We start from the raw sequence: 25747 nt of genomic DNA, 5'->3' as shown, positions 1-25747 counted from the left end.
ATTTTTGATAGATAGATAGATAGATAGATAGATAGATAGATAGATAGATAATATTATAGTTATTCAGATTATCGAGAGGTCCTCAAGTTTTTTTTTCCAGTGTTCCAGGCTGACTAATCCAAGATCTTGCAATAACTTTGGAGCTAAATGAGATTTAAACAGGCGTTTTCCCCATCCTATTAATTCTCTATATAAACCAGGTACATCACGCTTAACTTTTACAATGTTTTTAAATATCAAAAGAATCCACATGTCTAATGAAGATAGGTTTAGTTTACAGGCATATTTTAATTGTACACCTCTAGTAATGATGGCATTCCCCCCCCCCGAAAAATTGGTGACAAGGGAAACATTAAAAGCCAATCTTTCAGTTGAAGGAATGCTCTTTTCAGAAAGGAACATCTAGTCCCTACAATGATGTCTTTTCAATACTAGGACATATCTACAGGGTGTGATAAAAAAACAATTCAGAATTATGATCATGACAGTGCAATCAAAATTCTTCTGGTTTTATATACATCACAACAGTAACAGATTAATAAATTGCCAGAGCTTTAGTTGAACAGTCATATACGTAGACAAAAATATATGGCTCAACCTACCTCTTTTTATTATCTATATTATATTTAGTGGGAATGAAATAAATAAAATTTTTGTTCTACTATCAGAGGATAGAGAGGCAACATCAGTAGATTCTGAATTATTGTATAAATTATTAAGGTAGATTTGGAACTAGTGACTTTATCCTCCAAGCTTGCCTGTGAGTCACATGAGGTATGTCTGGGGCAGTGCAACCCCATCTAGAACTAAAGATGTTAAATGTCCAGATCCTGAAGCCCCCATACCCATAGCCACTTGGTTTTTATCAAGGTTTAGCTGAAGCCTATTGTTCCCCATCCAGACTCCCATAGCCTCCAGGCACTGTGAGAGGACAGAAACACAATACTTGAGTCATGCAAGATGGACATATAAAGTGCTGTCAGATGATCTCACCAGTGGTTTCATGTAGAAGTTAAAAAGGAATGGACACAGTATTGAGCCGTGAGGTATGCCACTAAAGAGTGGCAATGAGCTAGAAGCAAAATTGAGAAAAGAGTCAAACCCATGCAGGATTACACTAGCCAGCCTAGTCCCTCAGCAGGCACAAAATGATACCATGGTTGATGGTATCAAAAACTGCTTTGAAGTTAAGGAGAACAAGGATGGATGCATACCCACAACTCACTCTTGCTGGGATCTTTGGCAAGTATGACCAGTACTGTTTCTGTCCCATACTGGGCCTGAAATCCAACTGGAAGTAGTCTAGATAATCCATTTTATCTGATTATCTAATTCTCTGAATTTGCTATGAAACCACATTTTCCATCATCTTTCCTAAAAAGGGAAGGTGAGAAATTGGATGATATTGGTCCAAAGACTTGACATCTAGGGAGGTGCACACCATAGATTCCTTTAAAGTCCCAGGAATGTCCCCTCCTGCAGCGATATATTTATCTCTGCCTGAACCCAAGCAAAGGTCACCATCCTGAAAGCTTTCACTAGCCAGGAGGTACACAGATCTAACTGATAGGTTGTTGAACGGACAGCATTAAAAACTCTGTCCATTTCATCAGGTCTAACAGGATCACACTGTTCCCAGCTAACCAGGTAAGGTTGCTCCCAAGTATCTCTAAGGGATTTGATCCATTCATATACCAATTAGGAACAGAAATTAGATGTTCCACAAATTCCTCTGCATGGCACTGCCTCAGGAGGAACTGGATGACCCTAAATAGGACTATTACACAACATTCTGTGGACACAATAAGAGTGGAGAAATAATGTTATTTTCCATTCTTAATATCAAGAGGTAGACCTTAACTGCAGCTCTAATATATGTTTGTTTGGATGGATTCATCCTTCATTTTTCTATCGCAATGATCTAGGAATCTCTTGGCCCGTTTCAGCACTTTCAAATTCTCCATGAACCACAGGAATGCTAGTAGCAATGAGAAGCCACATGGGCTTAATCCTGTCCAAAGCATTGGTCACTGTTTGATTCCAGGTTGCAGCCAGAGATACGGCAGAATGGTGCAGCAGAACTCCCAGGATATCCCCCAATTTTCTTTGGACCTGTTTGGGTCCATCAGTCCTGTGTTTGGCACAGTCTGCCATGTTTAATATCCACATGTACTTTAATACTGTAGGTTAAAAGCTCCGCATGTACATATTTTATACTATGCACAGCATAGGTGTGATTGATAGTTTTAGTATGATATATAGTGTATGACCAAAATTATGGCATAGCTTGCCAAATTGTGGAGTGCTGCCCTTTAGCAAGGAAGAGAAACTTAAATTTTTTACAAATGTCTCCATCTTAAAAGAAACATAGAAAAAAAATGACTTAATTAAGGATGAGAAAGGAAGGGAAAAATGTTCCATTACTATGTAATATTTATCCCTTCCTATTCAGATAGATTACCCTGTGGATCTCAAAGATCAGTATAACATCCGCACAGATAACATGGACATATTTCATCACCCACTGCTCCAATTTTCTGTGGATAACTTGCCCATGTTCTTAAGTTTCAGTTTAATTTTGCTATAAGACTTCTGAAGAAGAGAAATGAAACACCTTATTTGAGGGTAGACAAACAATGCAGAAAGTCATAAACTTCCTTAATCATTGGCATCAATTATATTTTTTCCCAATGGTTATAGTTCTTGGCCTTAATCCACACAGTTTAGCAAATTCTGTGGGACTCATTTTTCTCCTATAGCTAGGAATGCATCTACAATTCTCAAATAATTTTATAAACATACAGTTTCAAACTCTTGAAAAACAACTTGGTTTTGGTATTCTAATCAGTTTTTATCTTTCCCTTCACTTTATCTAATTTCATCTATTACACCTTCTCTTTTTTCCTGAAATATTCTGAAGCTTTAAAATATTCTGACTGAACTTCCATTTTCATAACTGCAAGCACCAAGACCAGTTTCTAAACATCATAAACAGCAAGGTTTATTTAAAGAAAAGTCCACATAGCAATTCTTAAATTCCTAAGATTGACCATGTGTTCTACCATCTACTTTATTGGCAAATGTAGGCAGGTAGGTGGATATGCAAAATATCTTTGGATCAAGATTAATCTCCCAAATATATCTGTCGTATAGGTTCAACAAGAGAATGCAACCCATTTACTTCATTCACAATAAAATAAACTCAAAACATTACAGAGCAATCTGATAGATGATTACAAAAAGCAGATAATCTTGACCAATAATTCCTAGTTTCCCTTCTGCTGATCAAGTTTCCCCTAGGCTGAAATTTGAAAGTACTGCTATTTTCTTCTCCTTTTCATATTATTTGATGCTGCTGCCAATCTGCATTATTTTGATTGATTGATTTTATTGTTAAGTTTTGTTGTTTTGATGCAATTAAGAAATGGGCATAAATATTTCACGTAAGCAAATAAAATAAGCATATATTAGATAAAACTATGCAATGCTGAGTGCATATGTAGAATGAAATTTCAGCTGCTACAGATGGATATCTATCACACATGCAGACTATATTATAATAATTATATCTGTTTGATTGGATCATATACATATGATTGATACACACACACACACACACACACACACACCAAAGTAAAGTGCCTCTTTGAAGATCAGTTTTCCCTATTTTTAGTTTCTGAATGTTCTGTAAGAACACTTTATTGTTGGTCTTTAGGATTAGGTAGGAAATAATATAATAGACTACTATCTATGCATTAGTTTTTCAAGAATGGAGATTTTTTGTTGTACTTGGAAATTTACTGAATAAAATTCCCAGGAGTCAATATGAATAGTGATAAAGATACATAGATATTAAGGTGACCAACCGTCCTCCTTTTGGGAGGACAGTCCTCCTTTTATGAGTTCTGTCCTCCCTCAAAAAGTGTCCTCCTAAATGTCCTCCTTTTCCATATACCGTCCTCCTTTTGGGAGGACAGTCCTCCTTTTGTGAGTTCTATCCTCCCTTGAAAAGTGTCCTCCTAAATGTCCTCTTTTTCTATATTTGAAGACTAATCTGCAGGGCTTTTTTGTCCTCATAGAATGCTCAGAAGGCATTCCGGGACCTTTTTTTGATGGTTTTTTTCAACTTTTGCATGAGCTGTGCTACTCCCCCTATTGGCTTTTGAAAGCCAATAGGAATTGCTGCTGAACACACCAAAACACCCAGGCGGCAAACTTTGCACGTGCAAGTTGCAGGAACTTTGCACCCCTCACTGCTACCCAACTACACCATCTCCTACTTAGTTCTGAAGATAGCTGGAGGAGACTGGAGCGGTAAGTTTCTTTTGATCTTCCCTGTTTGGTTCTACACGGGGATGCGCAGGGTGGGTGGTGGTGCTGGGGGGCTGCTGGGGGGGCGGCTGCAGGGCTGGAACCGGGGCAGCTGGTGCTTTGCCTTTGTGAGCCACGGGGCTGGCTCTACGAGGGTGCGCAGGGTGGGCGGTAGTGCTGGGGGGCGGCTGTGGGGGGCGGCTGCAGGGCCGGAGCCAGGGCAGCTGGTGCTTTGCCTTTGCAAGCCGCGGGGCCAGCTCTACGGGGATGCGCAGGGTGGGCGGTGGTGCTGGAGGGCGGCTGCGGGGGGCGGCTGCAGGGCTGGAGCCGGCGCAGCTAGTGCTTTGCCTTTGCGAGCCACGGGGCCGGCTCTACAGGGATGTGCAGGGTGGGCAGTGGTGCTGGGGGGCAGCTGCAGGGCCAGAGCCGGCACGGCTGGTGCTTTGCGAGCCGTGGGGCCAGCTCTCCATGGCAGGGCAGCGGTGCTGGCGGGGCGGCTGTGGGCAGGGGCGTGGTGGGCAGTTGACCTTCCATGGGCCACGGCAGCTGGTGGTCTACGCAGAGCTGACCTGCACTGCCACCACTTCGCCCTGGGCACCTACGTAGCCATCCTGGAGCGCCTGGCTCACAACACCTGCCTCTGCTGCCCACCCCCACGCAGTCCAGCCGTGTAGATTTTGGGACAAGTGAGAAATCGAGATTGAATGTTGATACTCTAGCTGCAGCAACTGCCGTAAAATTCAATATGAAGGATATTTCTTGTTCAGATATTTCCAATATATTGTTAGAAGATGATACATTGACAAAAAATATTCATTCAATGGAAAAGTACTCATTTAAATAATTAATAGGCATGTAAGCATAATTACAATATAAAATGTTATTGTTACAAATGTTTTTTATCATGCATTTTTCATATTATAGTGTATTCTATATTATTGTTGCAATAAATACAATGTTTCTTTTATTTACGATATTTTTTTCTTCAATTTATTCGTGTCCTCCTTTTCGATGTAAAAAAGTTGGTCACCTTATAGATATACAATTCAGAATAGTGGCCCCCAACCTTTTGGGCACCAGGGACCAGTTCTGTGGAGAAAGGTTTTTGACAGACTAGAGGGGGCGTAGTTTTGTGTGCTGCCTGCACCCTGCGGCTGGGGCTTTGCTTGTTTGCATGGCCTGGTTTCTGGTATGTGGGACCCATGATTTAGAGGAGAGGTCCCCAACCTATGGGTCGCAGCCCACTACTGGGCCATGGCCTCTTGGCCACTGGTCCGTGTGAGTAGTTGGACAGTGCACACATGCATGTGCATGTGTTCACCCCCCTTGTGCCATTGTTGCCGCAAATGTGCAGGTGGGAGCAGTGCTGCTAGTCTTGCTCGGGCGGCAGCATTGCCACGAACCTAGCATGTGTGGCAAGAGCACTGCAAACAGCAGGTGAGCGGCAGCATGCCACATGCAGGTAGCGGCATTGCCCCACCTTGCGCAGGTAGCAGTCAGTAGTTGGGCCGCAGCACAAGCCTCACACGGGGTGGTGGTGCGATCTTTGTGCTGGTAGCGGCACTGCTGCGAGCTGCGGCACAAGCCTCATGTAGGGCATCATTGTCACAACCTTCACAGAGGCACCGACATCGCTGAGAGCCTTGCACACATGCTTGCAGTCCCACTCGTGTGGTGTGCATGCTTGTGCTGTTTGTGTCCATGCGTGCACGTGTGGTCACATTCACGTTTGCACGTGTGTGTTTAAGAAACCTGCCCCTTCCTCTCCCACTAGGCTGCCAACTCAGAAAGGTTGGAAACCCTTGATTAGAGGACTATAAACTCCTTCCTTCAATAGAAATATGATATGTATATGCATATCTAAGATTAAGAGTGAATAATATTTCAGTATTTCTTTCCATACTGGAAGAGGTAAATCACAAGTTGTTACATGTTTTATCTGCAACTATAAAGGAATCAATGTCTATCTCAAAAGAGCACCCAAATCAATTAAACAGGCATTGAATGGAACAATATAAATATCTAATGTTTCATTTGATTCCCAGATGAACTAATTAAAAGTTGCTGAGACTCGGAGGAAAAACATTCTAGCTGAAAAATGGCTAGCTCTGGCTTGTTTCATTAGGGACAAAATCTCAGTGAGGGCCACACTCATTATACTGCAAACATGTGATTTTTTTTTGTTGCAGCCTATCAAGCAAGCATTTTCCTCCCACTCCAACTTATTTTTCCATTTTGACATTAGAAAAATATACAACCCAAATCTATATGACTTTGATTAATGTTGATACAGCTGATTTCAACACCGCCAAAGTCAGTGACCATACATGGAATCTAAACAACAGCTAGTAATTACAGTGTCAAAGGCATGTATACATTGTGTGTTATATTTCATTGTCTGGCATGCAAATATAACTTTGGTTTCCTTTGCACTATTTCCAAAGTATAAAGAAAGCTAACCAGAGAGTTCTGTTTCATTTACACAAAAGAACAAGGTTCAATCATGTTTGATAAGTTGCAAATTACTGGTAATACCGCAAGTGTTGTTACAGCTGCTCAAAGTGGTCAGGAGGATGTTCAAAATGCAGCAACGGCATGAATCAAAAGAAAAAGTCTAAACAAGTCTGAATGATAGTATATAGTATTTGCTAACTTTACCCTGGTATTGGGGCCTATCTTCTCCATCTTAAAGCAGTGTGAGAGATGCAAAATAAGTTCCTGCCCTCATTAGATCTTAGTAAAATAACCACATCTTCTTTTCCTTGCTCTCCTCATTTTTATAAACAATTATCATTGTTGTTAGTTTGGTTTGGAAATGTGGACTCAAAACCAGCCTTGGGGAATTGTCAGCCTCTCCATCTTTTTTGATGTTATAAAGATATTTGCTGCATAAAACATTTATTACTGAGTGAAAAAGATGCATGTACAATATATGACCCCGTACAAAGCCATGGGTTGTAACACTGTGTGAAAGGTGGAAGCTCCCTTTATTCTGAATGAACAATGTTCTAAATACTTATGAGGAAAAAATAATGAATTATGAACATTATATGAACCAACTCCAAATTCCCTTTAAATATTTTTTTTATTATACTTAGTCATTGATGGTCTTAAACTGTGTTTAATTTTATGATTTGTCATGAATCTCTTCCGTACTGCAAATAATTCATTATGGCTTGCATGGCAATATCCCAATTTATCCTCTCAAAATGCCTATAAACTGAGGAGGAATCTACTTCTTCCTTTCATTAAAACAGATATATCTTTAGCATGTCCATTCTCTATGTTAATCTCTGTAGAGGCTTCAGATGGTAATGCTGACAGAGATAGGTCAGAACAATTCAGACCAAGGCTAACACATGGCTTATGTTCAAAAGGGGAAGAAGCATATGCAAAAAACCTACACAGAAACTTACAAAATTATAAGGCAGGAGAGCAGAAACACTCTCAAGATTCATTTACTATAGCCAATATTAATAAAAGTAATTTTAATCTTCAAGTGGAATTGATTTTTTTAGTTTGGTTTACATAGTGGGCTGACATATTCAAACCAGTACCATCAGATATTTGGGATTAGAGATTCTATCATATTGAGCCAACATGGTAGTACTGTCTGATGACAGGAGTTAGATGTTAGCTGAGAAGATAGAAAAAACACACTATCAACTGTTCTAGTTTTCCAAAAACAGTTTGATGAATTTAATTTAATGCACATTACCCTTTGTTCAGTTTACATGTAATTTCCATTTATGCAGATATGCTTAGCATTAACAATGGAAAAGCTTCCAATGTTCTCAGGCAGCTCCCTGAGGAAGTTATAAAATCTCAAAAGCACCTACTTTTAAAAGGGAGTTGCGTGAATCCACAGGGAAAAAGGAAAAAAAAAAGCCAACTGCTTTAGGCTATAATCCAACCATAAAGGAAGCCAACTGCTTTAGGCTAATCCAAATATTCCGATCAGTTCAAAAATATAAAGAGTTCTCTATCTCCAAGTAGTTTCTTGGAGATATGTGCATGGGGAAAATAGAATAAGAGAAATGTACATAAGGAGCAACGTTAGCCAACACTTGCCCTACTCTTTTGGGTGACAGAAGTGGATCACAAAACACACTTAAGAATGTGTTAAAGAAGCTTATATCACCTGAACACCTCTTGTCCATCAGACCTTGTGATTACGTTTTAAATTTTTGCACTGCATCTTTCAGGCATTTAGATGTATATTGATGTGTCCAAGTATATGATACATTAAATAACTTGGTCTTTCACTATGGCTTGTTTACTGAAATCATGGAACTAAACTGAATCTGGAGCAGTTTCAACGTGCCAATACTTTTCATATATAGTGCGTTGATATTTTGGGCCTATTCATCCTGCCAGGATGGTGTCATTATAATATTAAATGACACGTATTAGACTAATGTTACATTATTTTATGATGTGTATATATCAGAATGGGTTTCTAACCCTCCTTATACAGTCACATATAACAATAGGAACCACTTTTTATATTTATGCAAGTATTTTTCATTGCTATTTCAACATTTTGTTATCTGATTTGGGGGCAATTCTGTAACACAAACTAAGCTGTGGACTGCTGAAAGCCACCCACAGGAAGTTTCTTGGAAAAGAGACATCCCAACCTGCCTATTTTGGTTGTTTCTTCCATCCCTACAGAGCAGCACATCACCTTCCATTTAGTGTTCAGTTTCCCTCAGCATGGCCAGTGAGGAGGGATGATGGCAGTTCCATTCCAACAACATCTGGAGGGCCACATATTGCCCACCCCTGCTGTCGCCTATTCTTCCAGGCTGCAGTCCAATTAGAACAGCTTGCACTAAGATAGCCCCTTGGGAAAGTTATAATTTTCAAAACTGTTTAGGAAAACCAGATATATTTAAAGGCATTACGGTATAAACATAAACTCCCTAATGAGCTGTAGTAAAATGGATCAGGGCTATAACTTGCAAAGTTCAAATGATTTACCTTTTTTTTTCTTTGCCATGTATTATTTTCATTTAATCTGTATCACAAGGACTATAAAGAGACCAGCTGTTCACAAAGAGTCTTAACAACCCCAGCCAAGGTCTGAGGCCTCTCCCATGGTTCCTACTTAATGTGTTTCACTAAAAACATATTAATTGACAGATCAAATTGAGACTTCCTCCGCCAAGCACTAGTTTTATCCCTTCACTCTGAATACTATTTCAATGGTTTTAGCAATCTGAATTGAATTATCTGATAAGTCGTGATACATTTCCATAAGCCTATTCCTTCACAGGCACAATTCTGCTATATTCTTCAACACTTTAACAATAACATAGTAGATCTGTATATACTTGCTTGAACCCAGTAAAACTTCTCAACAACTCCTCAATACTTACTGTGGCAAAGTCCAGAAGTTAAGATCCACATGGAAACAAAAGCCATTTATTTTTTAAAATTTGCACTTTTGTAAATTTTGAGATACCATTCTTCCATCAAGGAATATGTATAAATTGTGTGGACTACATAATATATATTACAGAAAATAGCATATTGGACTGTTTTCTGTTAGAGAAAATGTATTGTTAAAGTTTGTATATCAGGCAAATACAAATAACACATAATAGAAAAGTGTTTTAAAAACATTCCTCAGTATAACAAAGAAGCAAAGCAAACTAAATATAAGCCATAATGTTTTTGTTCATTTCTCTTGTTTGTTTGTTTCTGGTTTAGCTTAGCATGTTACAGGAATCCATATATGGATTATAAACCATGGTTTATGGCTTAATACTATTTGTGATTAATGTGAAAGACAATATTTAGGTTAACATATACATAGAAAAGTAATGACAGAAACCAAAAGGGACAGATTCCAACATTCCATATTTAAGTCAAATTAATAGCTACATTTTTGTTAAGTCTTACAAAATCAGTAAGATAATGGACTAGAATCATGCATGCTGAATGCCTCATTGCAACCAATAGACATAGTTTACTTTTCCATGAAAGTGACCATACATACAAGATCCTGTTCCAGATGAGTTTGCCTGCCCACTGTGTACAAACCTGTTGACTGTGAAAATCAGGTGGGTGACCTTCGTCTAAGCCCTCTCTCAGCCCCACCTCACAGGGTTGTTATTGTAGAGAAAATAGGAGAAGGACGTATTATCCACATTCGCCACCTTCACTTATAGAGTAATAAAGGCAGGATAAAAATCTAATAAATAAATCTAATAAATAAAATAACCATGATAGTAAAGCTCTCAAATAGTGTTTCTTGCCATAGGCACTACAGAGAGATATGAGTATTGCTCTGTTTGCTTGCTAACTCTCTTGTTTGTTAATTTTGAAGTCAATTTTAGCATCAATATTTATTGTTTACATGTTTTATATGCTTGCCTTTATTGCTTAAGCTGCCTAAAGTTGCCTCTAGGTAAAATCGGGTGTCATAAAATAGATATGAGAGGGAGGGAGGGAGGGAGGGAGAGAGAAAGAGAGAGAACTATCCACAAAACTAGAGAATAGAGAACAAAAAATTCCTTCCTTTATAATCAGCTCTTGTGATATGATGCGTCAGCAAATGTTAAGTTCAATTTAAATAAATGGGAGCTGTATAAAATTGTTATGCTGCTCTCTTTCATTCAAATGAGGTATGTACAGTATAAAAAACTTCCTGATTCTCACATAATTAAATTGTCTTCTGAGAATGCCAGCAAGTAAATTTAGACTTAACAATCTGATGAATTAGATTCAATATTGAGAGCTAGAGAGAATGTGGCTCAAGGTGCTAGCAGAGATTAGGGAAACCAGGTTCAACTTCATCCTTTACCATATAAATTCACTGGTTGACTTTGGACCAATCATAATCTTTCGCAGAGTTCTGAAAATAGTCTTGTCATAACTACCTAGGGCACCTAAAATAAAAGTAGGATACAAATTTAAAATCAAAGAAATAAATGTATAGTGTTTTATTTACTCCAAAATGTGGTAATGAATTATATGCTGCCTTGATGATAAGTGGTCCTTTTCACTCTGCTGAATCACGCTTTTAGGATGTGCATTAAAAATCCAACCCTCCAAAGTGTGACTTATCTCCTCCAGGCCAAACTGTGTCAGGACAGGACTAAGCTAGAAACCTCCTTCCCAATAACTGTTGCTATATTTTATGTAAGTCCTGATATGGCATAACCTCTAATTTTTGCTGAATTGTAGCTCCTAACAGCTCCAGCTTAATTACTAATGGTAAAAATGCTGGGAGTTGTAATTTAGCAATATCTGATTTTGCAACATAGACAGTGTCTTTTTTCCTCCTCTGCAAATGAACTTCCTCATCTGATGTCTGAAATGGGTACAGGTACAGTTTACCACTTCAGTGAGAACTTGACTTCAGATTAGCCTACATCCTAAGTTTAATATTAATGTTCCATTAACTTTGCTGTTTTCAGCAGAGAAGAGATTATCCCACTGTATGCTTCATTCTTTAATCTATTTTTTCCATCCTAATGACTTAACTCAATTGAAAGATGTATGAGGTAAATGAAGACTATGGTTAACCAGTGCAGTATTCATTACAGTACTACTGTATAAATTAGCAATGGTAGAATCAGACAAGGGTTCTGGTCTTGATTAAGCTTTGGTCTTGCCAAAAGCTTTCAGTGTGTATTTCTATTTGAATCCAAGCCAGCACCTGTTAGAAGATAATAGAGCAGAGTAAAGCCACATTTTAAAACTCTTTAATCAGAGGAGGAGGAGGAGGAGGAGGAGGAAGAGGAGGATGAAATTCATACACACACACACACACACACACACACACACACATAGTTACATTAGTGTATATAGACATTTGTATTTTTCTGATATGGCTGGTATATGGCTGTATTGTAAGTTATAGCGAACACATTCGGAGGGAAGGCTGGACTGATGCATAGGAGATTTTTATGAAACATTTCCTGAGGTGGTGGTTTTTCAGTTCTATATGAGGAAATTAAATTCTCATCTTAATCAAAAGTAAATAAATGATTTTCCTCTCTCACTGATGAAGTAATAGGTGGCCCACAATTCAAGGCAGGAAATTGAACTGAAGTGGTATTCCCTTTGATTTAAATTTAGAATAACTTGTTTGGCCACATTTAGCTTTAGTGCAAGGCACCACAAGAAAAAGCAAAACATCAGAAGGCATTTGGTAGCACCTTTTCCAACTCATTAATTTTCTTGAGCTGCAGCTCCCTTCATCATATGCACAGAGGGGTCTGACTTAACTGGTATGAGGTGAGTGGAGAAGGGAGGGCGAACAAATTGGTTAGGTTACATGTGAGACAGATTGTATAAGTGCAATCTGTAAAAAGTCCATTGTGTTTGCTGAGAGCTTCTGGTGGCTTTGAAACCTTCTGATGCATGTGAGTTTAGCCATCATTTGTTGGAAAAGGTGGCCCAAAACTCTTTATTTCTTGCTCTCCGAAACTAGCATGACTCTTTTCTGATAATAGCTGCACAGTACAAGCAGTTCATCTACAAGCTGATCATAATTGGTGACTGAAGTAAAACCAAAATTGAAAAACTTTATTTTTCTTTACATAAAATTATTTATTTATTTATTATTTACATTTTGTCAGTGGCCTCTGCTAGAATGTGAATCTATAAGACTCATTTCAACCACATTGGACAGACAGAAAGACAGACACATAGATCTATGAAATATGCAAGTTAGATATATAATTTAAGGAACTAATGCAAACCCAATACAAAATTTCAATGAATGGACAATGATATTATCAGTTTAACTAACACAACAAAACATTATATGACCCCCGCACAAAGAAACTAGCAGGCAAAGCAGATAATAAGAAGACCTGGCAATGGCTAAGAGCAGGAAAATTGAACAAAGAGACAGAAAGGTTAATTCTAGCTGCACAAAACCAAGTCATAAAAACAAATGGATGCAAAATCAGATATGAGAAGACAGCAACTGACAGCAAATACTATCTCTGCAAAGAAGTTGAAGAAAAACTGGATTACTTTGCTAGCTTATATAAGAAGACTGCATAGACTGACTACAAACAATAACACAACTAACTAATTAACAGTGGTGCATTGGAAGATCTGCAAGAAATACCATTTCCTTGCAAGCAAAAACTGGTGAGGCCATAGAAAAAGTCATAGCAAATGAAGAAGTTAAAGGAGGAATTTAGAATTTGGATAAACACATGATACCCAGATTTAATAACTGTTGATAAAACAAAAAAAATTGAATAGTGGAAGTGGCAGTATTTGGACATAGTAAATTAGAACAGAAAAAACTGGAGAAAATACAAAATACAAAGACCTGCAGGTAATCATAATAATGATATCATTATTATGCACAATAATGGTATCATTATTATCATTACTCTTACCTGCTGCTTTGCATATACATTGAGAACTTCCGCACCAGAGACAAATTCCTTGTGTATCTAATCATACTTGACCAATAAAGTATTCTGTTCTATTCCCATGCTATGCTATGCTATTCTCATAACCACTGTGACAAAAGAAATCAAATATAATACTAATAGTAATGAGTACCTTGGGGGCAATCCCAAAACAATCAATTGCATAAGAATAACCTGGAATAACTTACATCCTGTGACATCTTTAACATCTGCATATCCTAGGTCCTTGAGTGGATCTTGATAGATGTATAAAATTTTTAAATCCAGTCTCAACATGTGGCTGACCAATTATAGCAATAAGACACGGGTGTCAAATTTGATCGTTTCACGTTACGTATTATGATGTATCATGACGCTTTTTGCCTTTGCGGAGCCGGGGTGGGTGTGGCCTACGCATGACGCATTTGGCCCATGGGCCGCTGCTTTGACACCCCTGATATAAGATTTCCTTCAGATCAGCATAAGACTGAGATCTGAGGTGACTGAAGAAAAGAAAAAAATCAAGATGGTATATCCAACCATGTGGTTGAAATCCTGTCCTTTACTTGCATTGTAATCTACATTGAAAAAAGACAGAACCTTGACTGCATGATTTTTGGTTACCATTTTGACTTTCTTTCTTTTAATCTCCCCATCTCCATGCAAGCATAATGGATTGAGCTACATATGAAGGGCAGGAGCAACACTGGTCTACTTCAGAAAATGCACAGAGGAAATACATTTTTAATCGTGTATTGAAGTCATGAGAAAACACCAATTTAAAAACAAGTGAAATTTTTTTTAGTTTAAAGATGTAAATAAACTTCCAAAGTCATATTCATACCATAATTTATTAATGACTATAAAATACTACCATTTACCAGTGTGTGTGTGTGTGTGTGTGTGTGTGTGTGTGAGAGAGAGAGAGAGAGAGAGAGAGAGATCTTCACAAAAATACTTTAAAAAGATTGCATATAAATTTCTTTTAAATAAGGAAAATCCATATATTTTAAAGTGAGAAACGTCAAAATGGTCAGAAGCCATATAGTAAAGATTTCCCTGTCCTCTCTTGTCTGACTCTAGGGCACAGTGTTCATCTCTGTTTCTTGGCTAAAAGATTCAGCATTGTCCGAAGACAATTTCTGTGGTCATGTGGCCAGCATGGCTATACACCAAAAGTGCATAGAAGGGGCATTGTCTTACCTGAATGCCTTTTCTAGCATGATGATGGATAATCCGTGGATTGGGTTTCCTGAAGTCCCTTCTACCCAATTAGACTATGTCTGAGAGATAGCCATGCCTCTTGCTGGGTCACGTTTACCCAATTCCGATGGAGGAGAAGCAACAGACAAAGCCAGACGCATTGGTTTCCAGACTCCTGCCACAGTGCCCAGTAATCAGTAAAGGGCAGGAGTGGATTATCCATCATCATGCTGAGAAAAGGTGTTCAGGTAAGACAACGCACTTTCTCCAGCATGAGGATGGATAATCCACAGAAGTGGTTTGAATGGCGACCCAGTAAGGGCCTGCAAAACTCTCGAAAGATCCCAAGAGGGGTACCGATGCACCCTTGGAGGTCTAGTATTAATTGCTCCCTTTATGAAAGAACGGACCACCGGATGGTGCGCAAGTGAGGAAGAGTCATCACAAGAAAGAACTGTGGCCAAAGCCGCAACCTGTCTCCTGATGGTACTAGGAGACAGCCCCTTATCCATCCCGTCCAGTAAAAACTGTAGCACCTGAGGCATCGTGAGAGATGACAACTGGACATGATGCTTGGACATCCAAGATTGAAAACTCTTCGAAATAGAGTCATAGACTCTATTAGTTGATGGCATCTAGATGCTTGAATCATATCAATGACCCTCGAAGGATAAGCTTCCTCAATCAGACATCTCCGCTCAAGTGCCATATGGTTAACTGCAGCCATTGAGGGTTGGGATGGCGAAGCACCCCTTGACTGAGTGCTATTTGGTCCAGGGGTATCTTCCATGGGATCGATACTGACAGGCTCATGAGATCAGCAAACCACGGGCGCCTCGGCCAATGAGGGGCTATGGGGACAACCTTCGCCTTCTCTCGCAGAATCTTGCGGATGACGGCTGGAAGTAGCAGGAGCGGAGAAAAGGCGTAAAGAAGGCCCTGGGGCCACAGAATGCGCAGGGCATCTACCCCCTCCAACCCCGGGGACGGAAAGCGGGAGAAAAACCTTGGAAGTTGGAAGTTTGCTGCCGAGGTGAATAAGTCTAGAACCGGGTGGCCTACCCTGTGAGATATTGCCAGGAACAGAGCTGGAACAAGTTGCCACTCTGAATGATCCACCGTCACCCTGCTGAGAGCATCAGCCTGGTTGATTGCCCCCGAGATGTGATCCGCCTTTATCGAGGACAGATTGGCCCAAGAGCAGAGTAATCTGGCTTTCGACATCAGAGAACTCGACCTGGTGCCTCCTTGACGGTTCACATGGGCCTTGGCCGCTATGTTGTCTGTAAGGACTAGAACGTGCTGGCCTCTCATTTTGTGACTGAAGTGACACAACACCAGGTGAATCGCCCTAAGTTCCAGCCAATTTATATTGTGTTTCAAATCCTCCTTGGACCATCTCCCCTGGACTATCTGAGACTGGAGGTGAGCCCCCCAGCCGAAAAAACTGGCGTCCGTGGTGAGCATGATCTGTGATGGCTCTCTGAACTTCGAGCCCTTGTTGATGGCCCGAGAACGCCACCATTGGAGTGAACACAATACCAGAGGGGTCAGCCCCACCTGCCTGTTGGAGGATGTTAATTTTCGCCTCTGAAAGGGGAGGAGGAACCATTGAAGGGCTCTTGAATGTAGTCTGGTCCAAGGTACGATGGCAATGCAAGAGATCATCTTGCCTAAGAGCTGGGAGAGAGTGAGAAGCGGAACTGTCCTGGTGCATTGCACCTGGCAGACAAGGGCCCTGAGACTGGCTATGCAGTCTGGTGACAGGTAGACCATGCAGCGTGTTGTATCTATCACTGCTCCCAGATGAAGAAGCCATGTGGATGGAATCAGTTGGTTCTTGAGAAAATTCACCAAGAATCCATGGTTCTGGAGCATCTCTATTGTACGGGCCACCTCTGACCGCACAGCCTGGACCGACACTGATTGGATGAGGATATTGTCCAAGTAACACTGGATCTGAATGGAATCCAACCTGAGGTGAGCTGCCAGAACCACCAAGATTTTTGTGAATACCCTCGGGGTGGATGAAAGGCCAAACGGAAGCGCTCTGTATTGATAGTGATAACATCCGTAGCAGAAAATGAGAAAGCTGCGATGTGGTGGAAATATTGGGATATGTAGATACGCCTCTGTGAGGTCGATGGACGTCAGGAGGTCGTTCCTTCTTATGCTCGCCAAAATGGATTGCAGGGTCTGCATTTTGAATTTCTTGTATGCCAGGTAAGAATTTAACCTTTTTAGGTCCAGAATGGCCCTCCATCCTCTTGAGGTCTTTGTAACTATAAAGAGGATTGAATAAAAGCCCCGCCCCCTCTGATTGGGAGGAACCACTTCTACCGCTTTTATGTCGATAAGATTGGAAATGGCCTCCTTCATGAGGGCCCATTTTGATGGGTTTGAAGGTGTTGGACAAGAGATGAATCAGTTTGCTGGTTTTTAGAGAAACTGCAAGGTCAGGCCATTGGTAACGGTGGACAAGACCCAGGCATTGGTAGTAATGTTCCCCTAGTTCTGAGAGAACAGGGAGAGCTGACTGCCTATGGGAGAGTCCCTCCCTGGAGTCATTTATTCCTCCGATAGGGACGGCCCCCCACGCCTCGAAAGGGCCTCTTAGACTGCTGTTGTTGCCTGGGCTTGGGTACAAAATGTTCCGTTTGACGGTCCGATCTTGGAGGAAATGAATGTGTGGGTTGTGACCAGTTAGAATCCTGGGTAGTGCCCCAGAATCCCTGATGGCGATAAAAAGGAGCAGACTTTCTGTCCAATCACCTGGCCTGGTGAGCAAGTACGTTTTTTCTTATCCTTGTTTTCTATCAAATATGGCTCCAGGGCTTCCCCAAACAATTTTCCGCCCGAGTAAGGAGCAGTGGCCAAACGCCCTTTGGATTTTAAATCCGCCCGCCATTGCTTCAGCCAAAGTAGTCGCCTGGTAGAAACATTGGCTGCTATTGCTCTGGCTGAAAATCGGGTGGCATGCAACGTGGCATCGGCCGTATATTCCACCGCTGCTAATAACATACCCAACGTCTGATGGGCGCGTACCTGATCCTGCGGGATCATGTTCTGAAGCTCCCGGAGCCAGATGATAGAAGATCGTGAGAAGAAAGAGGCTGACATGGAAGCCTTTACTGCCTACCCTCATGCTTAATGTGCCCTTCTTAATGCGTATTCAGATTTTTTTCTCCTCTGGTCTTAATGCCTCCGCCATATCTCCGCGATAGTGGAGTTTGAAAAAATGAGAATAAGGGATGTGTCCACAGTCGGGACCTCCAGGAGGTTGGTTAAGGATGGCGCCACGCTAAACAGCTTTTTGTCAGAGGACCCTGAGACAGGAGAAGCCCCAAGATTTGTCCACTGTTTTCTCACTGTGTTGGCAAAGAAGGGAGGACAAGGAATATGTCTTTGAGTTACCGTGGGCTCAGCAAACAGAGGATTTGAAGACTGACTGGTGGAAGGGGTGGATTGTGGGTCTGGCTGTGGGGTGATCTGGGATGTGGCCGTGGCCTTGGCTAGAATGGTCTTGAATAGAGTGGGATCAAAGAGGCCAACAAAAGGGGAGAGCTCCTGAGGAGTATCCTCATTGTCTGATAAAGCTGTCCCCCGTGATTCGTCAATTTCCGAATAAGAATCCCCACTCTGTGAGGATTGATCAGAAACAATGGAATAGGTGTATTCTGGAGTGGTGGACCGATGCTGGGAGTATGCCGGGGGTTGGGATTTCTGTAGGGATGAGATACTCTCTAATACCTGCATGAGCATGCAGTTGTTCTGGCGCAATCATCTGGGAAGACTCAGGGCAGAGACCAGTTGCCGTGGGCGTGAACGTGGCCGATGGAGTAGGTTGAGGATTAAGCGGAGGAGCCCCCCAGCTTGGACTAGGATTGGATGACATAGGACTAATAGGTCGAGACTGAGATCCACCCTCCAGAGACAATGGCCTGTGAACCTGTGCAATTGTGGTTACCTGAGGGCTGAAAGGAGAAGTCTGAGAAGTCTCAGATGCAGCCTGCACCTGTTGTGATGGAGCTGTCTTTTGAACCCTGGATATCTGCCTCTCTAGGGCCTGATGTGTCCTAGCGGCCTCCTTTTCCGCCATCTTGGATGGCGCTTTGCCGGATAAGGCCTTTGTCTTTGCTTTGACTTTGCCAGCTGCCTCCGCTTTTGGAGATTTGTGTCTCCTTTTACTTGGAGGACTGGTGGGTGCCAGAACCATTTGAGGCTGCTTGTCTTCAGCCATCGCTTGTGTACCCTTCAGCGCAAGTCTGAGAATGGGTCTAAGAAAGATAGGAAGTAAGGTCTTAACGTGAAGACAGTAGAAAAAAAACTGGTAAAACCAGTATGGTCTCTTGGTACAGTAGGTAAGACCTGAAAAACTTTTCAGCACAAGTCTGAGAATGGGTGGTAAAGACTGGAAAACCAGTATGGACTCCTTGCAAAGGAGCTAGGCCTGAGACCCTTCAGCACAAGTCTGAGAATGAGTTGTAGCAGGCAGTAAAGGCTGGAAAGCCAGTATGGACTCCTTGCAGAAGAGCTAGGCCTGAGACCCTTCAGCACAAGTCTGAGAATGGGTTGTACCAGGCTTTTAAGGACTGGAAAATCAATATGGACATCTTTCAAAGGAACTAGGCCTGAGACCCTTCAGAACAAGTCTGAGAATGGATCTAGAACAGGCTAGGAGCTGAGGCCCAGTGTGGGACTGCAGAGACTGGTGAGACCAGTATATGAGCTCCTTGTAAAAAAAAACCGTGAAACACAGTATATGATAGATAGGCTCTTAGTAAGCAGCAGAGATGAAAGAATCCAACTCCCCAATGAAAGACAATTCAATTATACTGTTGTCATAAATTGCCAGAGGCAATGACAAGTGGATGTGGCTGGGGAAAAATGCTTGGAGCTTGTCCCCGCTAATTCTGCCCTCCCCAGAAAGGGGGGGGACTCTTCCAGCCACATGATAAGATCAGAAAGCTGAATTTAGTCTTAAAACACTCTTCTGCTTCTGACCAAATAAGTTAAGAAAATGAATTGTGCAATGAGTTTATTCCAAAATGGCGACCGCCAGCCACGTGGCGATTAACCTATGGCCCTAACGCTGGCCCTGAAGTGCAGGCCTCAAAAAAATGGCGGCCACCAGCCACGTGATGACTCACTGGTAGCCATGATCATCTGGACAAGGCTCGGACGATCAGCTGGCGTTCGGGGCTTCCGCGGCAGTCCCCCGATCAGCCACGCCGATTGGAAAACTCCCTGGCTCATCATCAAACCTCGCAAACAAAAGGAGAACAAGCCTCCCGCCGAGTCATTAACAGTCCGGGATGAACCGCCGTCACCCAGGACTTTCGCGGAGATCCACCAACCAGCTGGATTGAACGGAAGTCTCCACAACTCCCCAAAGCTCCGAAAAACACAAGAAGTAAATAAAGAAACTTCGTGCTGAGAAAAACAAGTTCCCCAAAGCCCTGATCACTCAACTGGAGAAAACACAAGCCTCGTTCTGAGGCTGCAACAGTCGGGGAAAGCAAGCAAAACAGAATCAGAGGGGAGGGGAGGATCCAAGGGAAAGGGAAAGGAAAAAATACAATTTTTTTTTAAAAGAGAAATTAAAGGAGAAGGTAAGGATAATCCACAGATGGGAAAAAGGGGAGAAACAAATTTCAATGAAAACTGAGTCTGGAGAGAAGCACCAACGCGTCTTGTCTGGGTAAAGATTAAGTCGGAACTGGGTAAACGTGACCCAGCAAGAGGCGTGGCTATCTCTCAGACTTAGATCTAATTGGGTAGAAGGGACTTCAGGAAGCCCAATCCGTGGATTATCCATCCTCATTCTGGAGAATACTGTTATCTTCCCACCGAAGTGATACCTATTAATCTACTTGCATTTTATGCTTTCAAGGTGCTAGGTGGGCAGGAGCTGGGACAAGTATCGAGAACTTATCCTGTGGCACAGAGCTCAGGTCTCAAACCTGGGCTATCAGCTCTCCACTAAGGTCTTTAACCACTAAGCCATCTATATTCTTCTGTAGAATTGTTACAACTACTTAAAATTATGCATGAAATGAATAATTCCCGCCCACAGAATACACGTGACATATCTATGGATAATGGGAATTGCAGTTTAGTGCAACTAGAAGACACAAATTTCAAGAATACTGTAGTACCCCAATTGTTGGAAGTTTCTTTTAGAATGAAACTTAATAGCTTTCTTTATCATTCTTTCTTCCAATTCTTCTTGTATCCTGTTCCAGTGCATTGGCAAATTTGGGACTGTGTTGATAGTTCAGGTATTTCCAGGGATTGCCGAATGAATTCTTAAAATAGCATTATGGCAGAATAATAATTGTGAGCCACCTCTGTTCCAAGAAAAATATTTTATAAAGATATGGAAAAATCCCATAAGGATTTTACTTTAATATTTCATTGTGATTTAATATTTAAAGGACTTTACAAGCCATTGATAATGTTCTCAAGTTCCACAATAGTGGGTCTTTGAATCCAAGGATACAGCATGTGCAGCTGCTCAGATGCCAACCAAAGGGTTCAATTCTCTATTTATGGAAATACTGATTTCAATTCCATACATGATAAAGGGCAACTTCCTGAATATGGAACACAATCTTATAAATATTCCATGAAATAATGAAAAGTGGCAACTGTGTAGTGAGCTCAGATGACATAAGTAATTAAATAATCCAAGTTCTAAGAAGTCTGTCTGAAATTTCTCATAGACATGAGCAAAGTAGGAATTATTATGATTTTACAATCAGGGACGCAATTGAGCTTAGAAAATCATATGTTCCATTGAAATTAATTATTATTTATCTATTTATTTTATGTTTCATCTTTCTGTCTCTCTAAAAGTGGCTTACAGCAATTAAAAACATAAATTATTGCACATTAATAAAAAGAATATTAAAATCAAAATAACATCAAGAGCAAGAGAAAACATTTGGAAAACCAAGGTATGGACAACAATGGTATGAACAACTGCAACTGTAGGAGCAATATTATGAGACCAATCCTTTGACTTCCTCTCCCAACATAAATAATCGATGAACAGGGCAGATGATTCCTTGCTAAAGCCTAGGGTTTTTTTTTTTTACTACCTTTGCTTTAGCAGCCAATTGCTGGAAATCCTATATTTGAATTTTTTTTCCTTGCAAATTATTTCTGACAATTTCAATTAAAAATGCACCTATGCTACTTTCCTATATAGTGATACAAATCTATAATTTTAACAACTATGGAAGAAGAATGTTGAACTATGTATGCCTTTGATCTGATTTAATGTGATTCTTTCTCTGTTGTATTCTTGAAAACATAATCAGCTTCTTCCTAATATGCATTATTATTTTTGCCTGCTATTATTATAACATTACAGAGAATTCTGGGGTCGGTGAATTGTACTCTAAACATTACAGACCCAGCTGTTTCTGCCATGACACAGAAATATACATCTGTATACATTCTGTATATAGAAATATACAGAAGCTTGAATATTTATATATCCTCATAATTTTTATAAAGTATATTTCCACAAGTATAATAAAATTACAGATCATCTCTCTGTCTTTATAAGTATCCTACAATTTGACACTGAGTTTGTTGACATCCCATGTAACAATCATGATGCTCCATAATGTGCCTTGGATCCACATCTATTGTCCTTCTGTGACAATGGCAAATTCTGAATCTATAACTTTTAATGTATAATTGATAAAAGTAAACTTTAATTTGATGGTGGTTTGTAGCAGATTCCATATAAAAATCATGAAGACTTATTTTGTATTTATTATATGCAATTATATTCTTGCCATTTCTGCTTACCCAGGTCCTTGCAGCAGCCATTTCATGGATGGCCAGCTTCAGAAAGGCTTTATTTGCATATTAGGGTAGAATAACCCATGTTACTTGGATTATGAAGTAACTTTTTTAACACATTAAATGTAATCTTTGTTTTAGAAAACTGTGTTTTGGGAAATAGGGAATGCAGCTTGAATCTCTAGAGAGGGATTTGTCTTAAAAAGACTGAAACTACCTCTTCATAATTACTAATTCAATCCTGGATGCTAAAAGGGATTATTTTTATGGTAGCTGAGTAGTTTTCCCAATTGTTGGTTGAAATTACTTGTTCCTGAAAAAAAGTACTAGGTCAGCCAGTGACAGCAAGCAATGATGACATCACCTATAATCCCCTACATGCAATTAACTGGGAGTAAGCCAACTGTGTAAAATGGCCTTTCAAAAAAGGAAAACAAGTGCTAGATTCTGCAGTTATTTTCATAATCTTTCCATATTTTGTACACACACACACATACACACACATATACACATACATACATATACACATACATATATACATACATACAATGGAAGTGATGATGTGGACATTCTGAAAAATGAGAAAAATCTAGCTCTTCTATAAAAGCTGTACTGGTCTACTAAACAATAATCTGCTTAGAATCTGTCAACTTCTCTCACTCTCTCATCTACCTGATAAAGAAATACATGTCTTTCTGTTCCAATTGTTCTTTCTTTTTCTCAGTTGTTGGTTGAAATTCTGGTTCCTGAAAGAAAGTACTAGTGAAAGCAAGAAAGGTTGAAAGAACAGCACAGTAACACACAATCAGGTCCAGTGGTTAAGGTTGACAATCTTGTTGCCTTGAAGAGAAGTTTGTATAAAAGGAAATGAAATAAATAACATGATGAATGTAAATTTATGCCAAGATTTAGGAGACCATTCACCATCTTACAAAACTAAAGAAAGCCAACTACATCAAGGCTACATGTTATTCTCATAATTGAAACCTATGTTTTGATGGCATTAGAGAAACTATTCATCTTTAATCATAGCATGAAATATATTTAGGTATAAAATAAATCCAATTGTTATAAGATGGGGAAATTGAATTTTTATTAAAAACAAAGGGAAAGGGGGAAAAAAGAGGATGGCAAAAAGAAAACTTGACGTTGATTGTCTAGAAAAGTTTTTTCTAAAGAATATGGAACCCAAGACAGTCTTTTATGAAAATTGTTTCTTGAGTGGTTATCTAAGTAGAATAATGCATTTTAACTATTTTAAGTAAGTGAACAGTGTTTGTTGGTTTTCCTTTCAGCATGGTATGTAGAAAACAAACCAATCTCTCAAGCAACATGACTAAATAATGGAAGCACTCAGTGCATCCCATAAAACAACTGGAATAATATGTAGAAACCAATATATATTACAAAAGCTAGGGTACATACTGATAGTTCTTGTAAAACAATTTTATTTGGCTTTAGAATGAGCATATTACCAAATAAAAATTCCATATTTTGATTTCAGTTGTATTATATTCACAGTATGAAAATATGTTGAATACTTGGCAAGAGTAGAAAGGCAGAGGACTGGATTCTGGAAGGTAAATTGCATAATTTCTAGTAAAAATAAGCATAAATGTTGAAATCCATTGCCGTATATTTATGGATGATATATGACAATTGACCCAATGATCTGTCTGGTTGGAAATTCCTTTGCATTCAGTATGGCATTGAAATAGAAAATGACCCCAGATAAACATATGTGTTAGCAAGGATTGGGGGTATCCAGTCTTTACTCTGCTTTAAAAATATGGAAAAAATGTATTTCAAAAGGAAAACAATTGTTCCGAATAACCAAAGGGAGAAGCAACCTAGAACTAAGGAGAAATTTCCTGACAGTTAGAACAATTAACCAGTGGAACAATCTGCCCTCAGCAGCTGTGAATGCTCTATCACTGGAAGTTTTTAAGAAGTGTCTGGACAGCCATTTGTCTGAAATGGCATGAGGTTTCCTGCCTGAGCAGGAGGTTGGACTAGATGATCTCCAATGTCCCTTCCATCATCATCATCATCATCATCATCATCATCATTATAAATATGGGAAACCTAATTATTTCTCCTTATGCCAATAGTCTCATCTAAACTGAAACATCCTATTTAAACTTTTGTACTCTACTCTGACCATTAAACATAACACTGTAACTTCTATATTAAATTCATTGTATTTTCCAAATATATACAATATAAACATTTCACTTAAAATTTTGGAGAATAGATTTCATTTAATGTGTCTTGGTTCTGATCAAAAACTAGCAGAGTGATGTTATTATATATTAATATTTAGGGAGAATAAACCTTCAAATTTAACAAACTAATGCATGAAAACAATGGGCACTAGATGTCAAATGATCCTTAAATGGTAAATTGGATTTTACTCACAAGTAACTGATCTCACTTATGTGTAGAATGCTGAATGCATTTTGTCCATTGCATCCAAATTCTGCTAAACTGAAGTCTAATTAGTTTAGTTTAATATGTTATTAAAATACATATTGATTTATCATGTAGATTACTTTTTACAAAATACTGATTAATATAGAAACAGAGCACAGCAGGCTTATAAATGAAAACATACAAACTCATAAATTTAGAACAGACTTGCTCATTCCAATGTGTAAATCACATAACCATCCTGAACGTGCATACATATTTTCCGACTTACCACTTCTTCTCAATTAATGCTAATTATTGATGATACTTATTAATAAGCAAACACAATTTTTTTCTCATAATTTAATGATTCCATAAGCCCTTTTTATCCAGGAAAGATCATTCAGGGTTGATTTTTTTTTTTAAGCTAGTGATTGTCAGGTATGGTAACTGAGAGCTGATATAGTGGATGACGGGACACAGGCCTTAAGAGAAATGTAAGGCAGTCAGATTTCCAGCAACAACCATGCAAATCCATCAGAAATCGCTAACAGAAATTTATATGCTGCCCCTCTCACCAAGAGGCAACTCTAGTGGCTTATAATAAAATAAAAGCA

At 39.7% G+C, this 25747-nt stretch overlaps 1 long non-coding RNA gene across 1 annotated transcript in view; it reads left to right on the top strand.

Moving 5' to 3' along the window:
• Window positions 1-25747, top strand: part of LOC120303191 — a 51917-nt gene that overhangs the window by 9216 nt on the left and 16954 nt on the right. Inside the window, exon 2 of the long non-coding RNA XR_005555371.1 lies at window positions 24243-24301. This is a non-coding gene — a long non-coding RNA (uncharacterized LOC120303191). The remainder of the gene's footprint in view (window positions 1-24242; window positions 24302-25747) is intronic.

This window comes from Crotalus tigris, unplaced genomic scaffold (genome assembly GCF_016545835.1).
Source record: "Crotalus tigris isolate CLP2741 ecotype Arizona unplaced genomic scaffold, ASM1654583v1 scf7180000017624.2573661763:2888555, whole genome shotgun sequence".
Taxonomy (NCBI): domain Eukaryota; kingdom Metazoa; phylum Chordata; class Lepidosauria; order Squamata; family Viperidae; genus Crotalus; species Crotalus tigris.
The sequence above is the reverse complement of the archived record's forward strand: the minus strand, read 5'-3'. Positions and strand labels throughout refer to the sequence as shown.